Source organism: Chelon labrosus (assembly GCF_963514085.1).
Source record: "Chelon labrosus genome assembly, chromosome: 17".
Lineage (NCBI taxonomy): Eukaryota > Metazoa > Chordata > Actinopteri > Mugiliformes > Mugilidae > Chelon > Chelon labrosus.
Window position 1 is genome coordinate 2,292,839 of NC_140350.1, and position 10,845 is coordinate 2,303,683.

Below are 10,845 nucleotides of genomic sequence, written 5' to 3' on the forward strand. Positions count from 1 at the left end.
TCACTGGATGTTTTTTCTTCCTTTTCTACATTTAAATTATAGTTTGCCAACTCATAGCCTGCGTGAGCTATTTTCTGAAATGTTTACCAAGTAAATGAGCCCTATACAAAGAATATTCAAATAAACAATCTTATGGAAAGTACTGTGCACAGAAAAGAATTTGCTCTGAACTCAAGCATTTTTGGGGTTGAATGAACTCATCACAACACCCCCCCCCCCCCCCACCCCCTTTCAGCTTTTTGGAATAAAGGTCGCTCAGTAATGTTGATTATCCTGTAAAAACATGACCACTCACGTTTTAGATCTGACCCCATGAACAAACGTGTTTTCTGTGATCGCATTGTGACAGTGTGCAGAGTGGTGAAGGCCTGTGTGTGTGTGTGTGTTATTTCTAAGTATGCAGAGCCCACTTAGAAATATGAGTAAGGAACATATGGTTATGATTTAACCAGCATCTGGTGGCAATACTAGGTTTACGAAGTATGAAGTGTGTCTGTCTGTCTGTCTGTGTGTGTGCACACATTGGAGTGAGGACGTATGTGAAAAGTGAGGACATTTTGGCCGGTCCTCACTTCTTTACAAGGCTGTTTGAGGGTCAAGACTCTGTTTTAGAGTACAGGTTACAATTAGGTTATGGGTAGGGTTAGGTACTCAGTTGAGATGGTTAGGGTTGTCCTCACAATGACCATCATCCACCACCAAATACGCAACATACCTAGAAGACTTTACGTGCACAAATGCACAAATGGCTGTGTTATGGGCTCCCTCTAGTGTGCACAAAGTGTGTCCTTATTTTAATATGGAGACATACACTGCTCTGGCCAAAAAAAATGTCGCCACCTGGATTTAACTAAGCAAATAGGTACGAGCCTCCTATTGGATAATTACTGCATGGGTGATTATCTTTCAGCTGGCAACAAGTTATTTAACCTCAACTGATGCGATGAGTAGCTTCTCATTTCTTAAACAAGCACGTCTAAAGGCACATCCTGTAGTCGTGGAAAAGATGTTTGAGAAGGGTCAAATAATTGTCATGCATCCAGCAGATGCATGACAATTGGGGAGATTGTAGAAACTACTAAAATTGGGTTAAGAACTGTCCAACGCATTATTAAAAACTGGAAGGATAGTGGGGAACCATCATCTTCGAGGAAGAAATGTGAAAAAAATCGGAAAAAAATCCTCATTGATCGTGGGCGGTAAACACTTAAACGTTTGATGAAATCAAATCAAAGAAAAACAATAGTAGAACTCAGGGCTATGTTTAACAGTGAAAGTAAGAGCATTTCCACATATACAATGTGAAGGGAACTCAAGGGATTGGGACTGAACAGCTGTGTACCCTTAAGAAAACCACTAATCAGTGAGGCTAACTGGAAAAAAAGGCTTCAATTTGCTAGGGAGCATAAAGATTGGACTCTGGAGCAATGGAAGAAGGTCCAGATTTACCCTGTTCCAGAGTGATGGGCGCATCAGGGTAAGAAGAGAGGCAGATGAAGTGATGCACCCATCATGCCTAGTGCCTACTATATATAACAATATAACAAGCCTGTGGGGGCAGTGCTATGATCTGGGGTTGCTGCAGTTGCTCAGGTCTAGGTTCAGCAACATTATGTGCCCAAAGAATGAGGTCAGCTGACTACCTGAATATACTGAATGACCAGGTTATTCCATCAATGGATTTGAGCTCAAATTGTGAAAGAGTGGTTCAGGGAGCATGAGACATCATTTTCACACATGGATTGGCCACCACAGAGTCCAGACCTTAACCCCATTGAGAATCTTTGGGATGTGCTGGAGAAGGCTTTGTTCAGTGGTCAGACTCTCCCATCATCGATACAAGATCTTGGTGAAAAATGAATGCAACACTGGATGGAAATAAATCTGGTGACATTGTGGAGGCTTTGCTGTAATCAAAGCTAAAGGCGGTCCAACGAAATACTAGAGTGTGTGACCTTTTTATGTTGGTGGCGACTTTTTTTCTTGCCAGGCTGTGTATTTGCTTTCATTCTTGTTTATTTACACGTACAGCCTCACTACTGTCTGGATAAAATACAAATGATCAGGGCATATTCTGATCCGCCACCAGTCCGACTTTACAATCAGAAAACCTGCTGTCTGGGGCGATAAGCCCATGTCACGCCTACGGCAACGCTTCTCAACGCCTGATTAGTTTCATATGGCACAGTGTGTGAGCAGTGTGCTCTCCAAAACCTCCATCACCTTCCGAGTGCAGCCTGCGCCACTGTCTGGACTGGCAAAATCAGACACATACAGTGGAGCAAAGAGAGCAACATAAGGCTCCTTAGTGTTCATCTGTCATCATTTCAGTCACATTACTGATCCATAGTCTATTCCCTCGGCGTCCGTCAGAAAATGTGTTTTATTCTTTTGCTTTTAACAACAACAGCAGTATTTAATTTCTGTCTCCTTGACACAGATACATTAATCTGTCAAATTTTGCTTTGCTACATGGTAACTAGTGTTATTCAGCTGCGCTGCTTTGTCGCCCCCTAGCGGCGATAAAACACCACGACAGTCCAAAGGAAAAGCAGAGTCATGTTTCTATTGAGTGGACACATTAATTAGTAGACAGATGAGGCACCACTTTTCTTAACACGAAGCTCGTCTCATAACAGTCTTAAACTCATTTTGTATTATTTTTCTTCCCTCCTCTGGGAGGAAGTTTATTACATACTATTAATACATTACTCTGACCAATCATTTTCCTTACTCCCTCTCACAACTACTTTATAAACACAAAACAACAACAATGATAAAAGCCACCCATTCTGTTTAGAGTGCTGTAAAACAAACTATCATAAAAATGATAGTTTATAATGCCATAATGACTTTTGTAAAATAATACCTTAGTAGTTATTGCTTCAGTCATTTAATTGTGACAGAAATAATGTATGAGGTCATGTATTGCTGATACAGAGCACAGTGTAGACAGGAGGTCAGGGCTGGGGGACAGGTCAACAAAACTCCAGTCTCTAACCACAGTGTTTTGATGAAGGACTCGTGTGTCGGATTTAGTGGTGTCCAGTGGTGAGGTTGTCTATTAGAACCAACTGAATATCCCTCCCTCATAGTCTCTACAAGACCCTAGGGTCGCCAAGACTTCAACTTAAAAGTTGTTGATTTGCCAGTTCTGAGTTATGGTAGAAACATGACCCCTCAAAATGGTAAGGACCTGCTCCCTAGTATATAAAGGGCTTTATAGATCATAGTTGGAGGTGTTTATACACATATGAAAACATAACTATTTTTGGTATATTCTATTTCTGCTAATAGATTGTACAAAATCCTACACACTGATACTTAAACCACACCTAAGTACTTAATATAACAATTTAAATCAGCCAACCTTTAAGACTGTCATATTTATTTTTCAACAGCTTTGAGAAACTGCATGTTCTATAGTTAAATCTGGAGGACCAGTTTTTGTACTGTCCCCTATTGAGGTTTTGTCCACAATAAGGCCTCCTGCCTGTCCCTACCCCACCACTGCCATGGTTACAGTAAAATGAATCTGACATCCTGTGGTGCTACGCTCTGCAAAGGTGTTAGTGGGTGAGTAACACTGAAGCTGCCCGAGCAGCCTGAACAGCAGTTGGTTTTTCAGCCAAACATGTAGGAAAATGTCTCCATCTGCAGTAGACCCACTTCTCCTGCCAGCAACTGTGCTCGCCACCCTCTCATGACTGTACAGTATGCACGAGGTGGCAAAAAATAGCACAAGTCCATCATGGTTTTGTGCAATATATTTCTGGGTTACTATATTGTCAGAGTGACTAAATCTATCTGTTATGCAACAGATCACTAAAAACAAACTTGTTCTAACCCAGTTATCTGACAGTTATACAAGCTGGATACCGGGGATTGCTCACAGGGATCTAAATATAGATTTTTCAGTCTAATGCTATCATAATAATACTACTATTTAAAATTTGAGATGGTTATTGTCATTTGCGCTGTATAAACAGCGAAATTCTTAGTTTAGGAGTCTCCCTTAACAACATACAAATAAATAAAAGATGTAGATAAGGAAGTGGCCACCCTGCATCCACCCTGTCCCTGGATACATTGTTAGTTGTTATTTACACCAGGAAGATCAAGATTGACCTCCACCAACTGCCTGTGTGGCAGTGGTCAATCGTAAGAGCGATTATAGCAGCTTAATCCCAGATGATCACTGCCTCTAAAAGCCACTGCAGCAGAGGCAGGGAGGACCGCATCTTAGGAATAGTGAACATCCGCCCTGACAGACGCAAGAGGAAGGAAGGGAAACGGTTAAACAGATGCATGAATGGGCCGTCAGGCAGTCAATGAGCTTGACCTCTGTGTTCTGTGTGTCATCCATTAAGTCATTCGTTGATTCAGCTGTAGCTTTAAGTGAGGACGTGAGAAAACATTTTCACAAACCTATTAATATGAAAACATGCCTAATCTGAAATGGAACAGATCTTCAGGATATCTGGAGAATCAAAGTAAGACCCGGCAGAGTCAATTGATTACTCTGACATAAAATATAAAATAATTTTTGTTTCCAGTAATGGTTTTTAAGCTGAGACTTAACTTAATGTAGGAGATTACAAGGTGGATTTCTTTGCATATACTGGAGAGAAGCTGATGGACAGAAGTAATCCTTTCCATCTGCATCATCTTCTTTAAATTGCAACATCCTGTGTTTCCATTTCATTTTAGTGCTCAGAAGATGTCCTGTCCCTTTTTATGGGCAGGACATCGGCGGTAGGAGGTTCCTCTTTTCCCTACAGTGGAAAGAGCTTCACACATTCTGAGCTCCTTTATAGTCTGTGCAAAAACCAAGTCACAGAGTGGTTTGACTTGCATGTTAACCTGCATCCCAACGATAAATTTAATGATGACCTGAAGCACGTGCCAAGCCTTTGAGGGGAAGCCATTCTCACTTTAGTATGAACAAACAGGAGCTGGAAGGAATTCAATAATCTATGAAGATGAAAAAATGATGGCTACTCAGATTCTGAAGTAAAGGTCACAGAGAGATGAACTCTCATTGCCTCCACTGATTCGGATTATGTAGTAGCCACAGAAGATACTTCATCCGGCGCTCCCTTAATCTGAGCAAATGTAAGCTGGGGGAGCTTCAGCACAAATCCCTCACTGTCCCTCCTTTGAGAGATAAAGAGAGAAAGATGCTGATTGCTTTCCCTATTCATTTTTTTTTTTTACTCAAAGACGCACCTCACATCAGCAGGAGTCATTGTTTGTGACTGGCTGTTGCGGCTGACACGTTAGGACTGGCTTTGTTTTATTTTGGATTTAGACTCCACAAAGGCAAAATCCAGACTTTTTGATATTTTTCAGGCGCTTTAAGTTCTTGTTTGCGAGCAGTTTGATGTCTGACATCCTCGGCCTGGATGTTTCAAATCTTTATATCAAAATAGCACTCCCTTGTTGTTTTGTCTCTAACTCAGAAGCGGCTTTCGCCTAAAGTAGACGTAGCAGGTAAAAGCGAGGAAAACAGAAGTCATTTTTATCAGTTCCCACACCTGAGTCCAGGTTACGATGTTTGCCAGCCGTGGAGGTAGTGGAGGAGGAAAAGGGGGGAAGTACTCAGTGGAGGACCTCTATGGCATCAGTAAGAAACCCAAGGCGTCGTCCTCCTCTGGGAGCATTGTGGCCAAGTCTGGAACCCGGAGCAACAAGTCCTCGGATCAGAAGACTGAGTCGGAGGCCTTGGCTTCTCAGATTCTGGAGGCGGCGCACAGGCTGGTGGAGAGACGCCGGCTGGAGCTGTACCTGAGAGAATGTGGCCTCTCCCTGGCAGAGTGTCAGGCTGAGCGCTCTGCGATGACATACAGGTGAGGGGGAAAGAGGTGAACAACGTTAAACCACAGTGTGATCTCTGAAAATAGACACCTGAAATTTGTATTTTCTCTTAAATTTCATGTGTAGTGATGCATTCATTGTTTAAACCAATTAAGGCAACAATCTGTTCGTAAAGCTGCCTCACGCGTAGATTTAATACGCAGTTAGATTTCCAGTGGGAGAGACTGAAATATCAGATATCCCAAGCACTCAGCCAGCTGTGGATCAGCAATTTACATAGCATGATTAATATTGTTCTAATATATTATTACTGCATGTGGACGAGTGTTTAAAGAAGACTGCAATTGAAAGCAGTGAGAGGGGGCATCCTTCACGGGCGAAATATATATTTGCATTTTTTTCCCCCACCGGTGACCTAGAAAGAAGTAGAGGCGTTTGATGAGATTTCAAAGCAGAGGGACTGCTGAATAAAATGTGGCTGGTCTGCAAAAGCATCTGGTTGTTCGGGTTCACTCATGGGACTTGTACACAAGCCATTGTCTAATTCCAACCTCCATAAGGCAGCCCGGCGGGGTCAACATCAGTGGTGCAGAAGTTTAGGGCTAATGATGCATGATTTGACCACAGGGGACAGGCAGTTGGTTGCTACAGCGCTTGCATCTCTTCGTTTTAAGCGTTCAGATTGTGTGATTTGGGATGAAAAAGTTGCATTTTTCTCTCCTTCTTTTTGTAAGATGCTGGAATTTGGCTAAAATGGTGCATACATTACAACAGGAGTACAGAAGATGAACAGGAAGTTGTTGCATATTTCATTATTATTGTTTTGTTGATTTGAGAATGTCACCCATAATTGCTGTAGGACAAATACTACTATATGAATATATATATATATATATATATGTGTGTGTGTGTGTGTCATTCATTACACAACCTAGCACTTGACGATACACTATCTCCCAGACACACAGTCATGTAAGCCCCATCAAAGTTGCCTCTAGGTGGCAGTGTCACCCTGGTGGGAAGACTAGTCAACCCTGTGACTCAAGAAGAGAAAAAATATCTTAAGCCTAAATCCTTTTTATAATGCGCAATTTTCAGACTCACTCATGCCCAAATATAGACCTCATTACCTAATAGTAGCATTTAGTGGCAGCATCTGTTTAGATGAATAAAATAAACTTACCAGAATAAAATTATCACCTCCGGTAGAACGGTTGTCATCTCTTGGATTGGTTCTGGATGCAGATGATGTTAGCCTTGGTTAATTTGCACGATGATGCATTAGTTCTGAAATCTCTCCAGACTTAAAATGATCACTCATAACCAACACAAAAGCTAGAGTCTACCGTACCTGGTCTTGCTTGAAACAAAAATCTGCTGATCTCCAAAGGGCAAAGTAAATTTGGGAAAGACAGACATACCCTTTTTGACAAATAGATTAGACAAACCTCATTAGCTTGTCTTCAAGCTTAAAGGTTTAAATGCATCACACTTCTGACAGATGAAAGTTTGATAAGTAATTCTACCAAAACCATTTTATAATTATCTTTTTGACAAACCGAGCTGCTCTAAGATGAAGCAAAGCCACAAGAAAAACAAGATGTCTGAGGGAGTACTTCAAAGATACAGTTTCAGTGGGGACAAAGACCCTCAGCTTTCTTTAACTGCATGCACATTTCATGATGAGGCACACCACAAACAATTCTGAGCATTCTTTGTTCCTTTTTTAGTTCAAGCATGTCAAAACCAGCCCAAAGGCAGCCAAAAACAATATATCACTGCAGGAGACGTACTCGATCTAGATTTCCTGCTTGAAAACATTTACACATGGTCATTTTTTACCAGATGTCACATCCAGGAGGTTTAAAATGAAAGTGCCCATGGCTGAAAGGGTCACAGCCAGGGTCAGGTCATGTCCTTCTGTGCATTATGTAAATGTGCTTAAGTATTAGGTCTCAGATGGAATTTATTGAGAATCACAGTTCGAAAGAACATACTTTGAAATGAGCTTTGCTGCTGATGGCTTACTACTAAAATCATCAACCAGTTCAAGAACATTCTGTTATATAACGGCTCTCCGTAATAAAAGGAAGTCATCTAGTGTATCTCAGAATTTCCTGCAAGTTTAAATTCACGCAGACTTCTAATTTGCAGAGAGGGGAATAAATGTAACCAGGGGCGGTTTTACGATTTCTAAGCTGAGGTGGCTCTGGAGAGGCCAGGAACCAGGAAAGAATCAGTAACTTCTATCAGAAATAAATAAACTGTGACAAATAATAGCTTCAAGTGCAATGGGTATGACTTTTAGGGTCTTGTGCAGCACCCTGCAGCCTAATTCAGGTGAAAAATAAAATAAAATAAAAAGTTAAATAGGCATTTGACTTGTTTCATCGTCAATACAAACACTGAAGTGAGAGTAGATGACACTTTAGGAGCTGTAACACTCCAAGCCCACGGTCGACCATTGCCCAATGCGGGTTTGATGTGAATGTCTGTGGTCTTAGTTTTTGTGTCCTGCCCGTTGGTGGCCTTTCAGCTAATTGAGTGTCTTGATTCAGAGGTGCCCGTCAGTAAGAGAGATCCCTCTGTTGTTCATGTCAGAGAACCAGTGCCCAAAGAAACAAACCAGTGCAAACAGTGAATGGAATGCATAATGCATAATAAAAGCAGGCAAATGATAGATAGATAGATACTTTATTTCCATTGTGTGAATATTTTGTCAGCGACAGGGTCAAATGGAATGAAAAAACTAAAGACCAACTGATCAGCATGATTCATGAGAGGACGACGCTTCTAAAGACTATTATCACCACTGACTAGGACGTACATGCTAGCTGGCCATTGGTTCTAGACTTTGTGGTGTGTTCAAGTGCAACTTTTTACATAGCTAAATCACTTTAGCAGTGTATTATTTTAGGACCTATTCTACCGCACTTGTACACTTGCTGATATGACACAAAAAATTACATTTGATTGACTCACCAGTGATAAAATGCTTGCTGCATACGGCACACTTACCATTCGTCCATCATATTTCCTATGACCTTGTTCAGGCATATTTCAGTTTGTTTGTTTTTTTGCTAGCAGATACATGTGACAATGCTGCACCTGAATGCAATACAAAATAAATCACGACAGATGAACTGTTTTCACTTCCCTGTGGATGGGACTTACTGTGCTCTCTCTCAGAAACTTGACTATCTGACCCCACAGCTGTGTGGGTGCTCACCCCTGGATGTCTCCAAAAACATGTCAGTTTCTGTTGTACGTCTTGTCCACAACTTCGAAACGCAGCTTGAAACTGAAAATCCAAATTTTTGGTGATTACCTCACTGTTAATGTAATGTAGCTTCTGAACTGTTGAGCAGTTATTGTCAGTGCTGATGCCACGAACCAGGTGATGATGCCGATGGATATTATTTGGAGTGAAGGTGAAGGTTAGGCCCATGTGTAGATAAAGATTTAGTCAACATGATCATCAAAGGGTTTACAAAATAATGCACTTCCTTCAAGGTTTAATAGGAGTGGAAATCATGGAATCATGGAACGCAATTTGCTCTGGGACGATAGATTGCTCTAAAATAAAACTTCATTACTTGTGCAAACATTCATTCATTCATTCATCTTCTGTACCCGCTTATTCCTGTTATGGGTCGCGGGGGTCTGCTGGAGCCTATCCCAGCTGTCATCGGGCGAGAGGCGGGGGTACACCCTGGACAGGTCGCCAGTCCATCGCAGGGCTACTTGTGCAAACAAACTGACAGAAATGATGGGTGTTTGTGTGCATTGTTTAATTATTCTGCACATTATGGCAAACACGGACCGAAATTTATCAGATTGTCAGCCCCCTCTTAGAACATAGTTTTGATTGTAAACATGGCCTCGGAGGGACTATTATCATTGCCATCGCTGCCCGGCCACCAAACGACACATCCATTTTATTTTAACATGATGTGATGCAGTGTGATGTGATACGCCATGCTCCTCTATGATGTCTGTGATGTGATACGACTTAAAAGTCATGGGCCCCCTCTTCGCTCTGGCAAGCTGAAAATTCAGAGGAAACAGATGCATACCAATATGAGCGGACATAAAAATGCAGCTTTGCATGGAGACATGGGTGTGGTGGAAAGACAGAGATCCCTGCATATGGAGCAACGTGTGAGCAGCTCTGGTGATGTAAGTGGAGAAAAAGAAGAAGAAGAAAAAAAAAAGAAATGAAGTGAAAATAGAAGATTGAATGTGATGCCAAGAATGTTGCGTGGGAATATATAGGAAAATATTTTGTTGAGAGCCCAGTATTCTCCATTAATATAGTGTAGGATGTGATGAAATGTGTGCACACCAGTGTGATGAAAAATGTAGAGATCACACCCGAGAGAGAGGGAGAGAGAGAGGCAGAGAAACAGAGCGAGAGAGAGAGAGAGAGAGAGAGAGAGAGAGAGCAAGAGGGAGAGAGAGAAAGAGTATCTTCAAACCCCCACATTGCTTGTGTGTCGTGAACATTTTGGAGCCTCTAGAAAAAGAAAAAAAGAAAAAAAAAAAAGAAAAGAAAAATAGGCGGACTCTGAACTGACAAAACGATGCTGAAGCAGAGCCGAGAGGCGGCATCGAGCGTTTCAAATGTCTGCTGCAGCTGATTTTTTGGGCCAGTATGCCGGCATTTTCTCTCTCATATCGGTGCACCGTGAGACCCAGCCGCATGACGGGAGCCCTGCACAGCTGCTGCCGGTATGTGAACTACTTCACACGCTAAAGGTAATTTAAACCCGGCTCCGTTTTTTTTTTTGCTGCACCTGATTCCCTCCTCTCCCTCTTGCATCAATTTGATGCTGCGTGAAGCTGCTGGGCGATGGTGCATCGGTGTGCTGTGACTGTGTGAATTCGCATCAGATCAAGTCTGATCGGACTATTTTCCTCGGAAATGTAAATTAGAGCGATCGAGCCAGGTTTTGCTGACCCACCTTGCGACAGAAATAAATAAATAAATAATAATAATAAAAAAAAAATGCCTTATTTCGACAAGAG